Source organism: Triticum aestivum, chromosome 1A (assembly GCF_018294505.1).
Source record: "Triticum aestivum cultivar Chinese Spring chromosome 1A, IWGSC CS RefSeq v2.1, whole genome shotgun sequence".
In the NCBI taxonomy this organism is placed as follows: domain Eukaryota; kingdom Viridiplantae; phylum Streptophyta; class Magnoliopsida; order Poales; family Poaceae; genus Triticum; species Triticum aestivum.
In genome coordinates, this window is record NC_057794.1 from 593,580,602 (window position 1) to 593,581,809 (window position 1,208).

General features: G+C 60.8%; 1 protein-coding gene across 2 annotated transcripts in view; it reads left to right on the top strand.

The window, feature by feature from the left end:
- The window catches only part of LOC123070810 (chromatin modification-related protein EAF1 B), a 13,084-nt gene continuing 11,876 nt past the window's right edge, over positions 1 to 1,208 (top strand). The window contains exon 1 of one of the 2 annotated variants that reach the window (XM_044494154.1): positions 1 to 161. The gene's annotated coding sequence lies outside the window, so the exon portion shown is untranslated. The remainder of the gene's footprint in view (positions 162 to 1,208) is intronic. The other variant, XM_044494162.1, reaches the window with a different exon arrangement.

Sequence of the window (1,208 nt, forward strand, 5' to 3'; positions counted from 1 at the left end):
ACCCTCCGCGCCCCCGCGCCGCCCGCCTCGCCGCCGCCCGTCGCCCCGCGCTCCCCCGCCGGCGCCCGGAGGACCCCTTCGACCCCGCGCCGCGCCGCGCCCCGCCCCGCGCGCCTCCGCCCCAAACCCTAACCCTAGCTCCGCGGGCCGCGGCCCCCGAGGTACGTCTCACGCCCCATTCCTCCTTCCCCCGGCCCCGCGCCGCTGCCCGGCCGCGCCCGCCGCGCCGTGAAATGCCCGCCGGGCCGAGGGCCGCTGGCCAGGGCCGTGATCAGGCCCCGGCCACATTTCACCCTGCTCCCGTTGCCGACGCGCCCGTGTTTCCCACCCTCTGACGGAGGGGGCGCGGCTGGAACGTCGCTGGCGTGCCCTAAATAATGCCTGCTTCGTGCCTTCAGCGCTGTGTAGTTTTAATTGCGGCGTATGCTCGCAGCAGGCCGCGGGCGGAATCGGGACGGTTTCCTTGGATGTGTAGATTGATGCCCGGCAAACGTGCACATATGTCGTTTGATGAGGCGCCTCACCGCTACCCGGTTCTTAATTGCGGTGCACAGTCGCGGCGTGGCTTGCAGGCAGAACTGGGCTGTCCGAGTGTTGCCGTTACGCCGAAGCATCACCCGCTGTTTAATTGCGATGCTGCCTGTCGTGGCACGCTTTGCAGACAGAATTGTGCTGTGCTGTTTTCCCCTTGGATATATAGATAGATACCCGAAACGTGTCCCAATGTTACTGTAGCGCTGAAGCGTTACTTGCTGTTTAATTGCGATGCCGTCGTGGCATGCTTTGCAGGCTGATTTGGCTGTTTTCTCCTTGGATATAGACAGATGCCCGGAACGTGTCCAAATGTTACCGTAGCGCAAGCGTTACACACTGTTTAATTGCGATGCCTCCCTGGCATGCTTTGCAGGCAAAATTGGGCTGTTTTCCCTTTTTCCCTTGGATATAGTTAGATAGATGCCTGGAACGTGCCCAAATGTTACCGTAGCGCCCAAGTGTTACACACTGTTTAATTGTGATGCCTTCCTGGCACACTTTGCAGGCAAATTTGGGCTGTTTTTCCCTTGGATGTAGAGAGATAGATACCCGGTACGTGTGCAAATGCTACCGTAGAGCCGAAGCGTTACTCACTGTTTAATTGTGATGCCGTCGTGGCACACTTTGCATGCTGATCTGTCCTGTGTCGCCCCCCCCCCCTCCCCCCCCGCCAG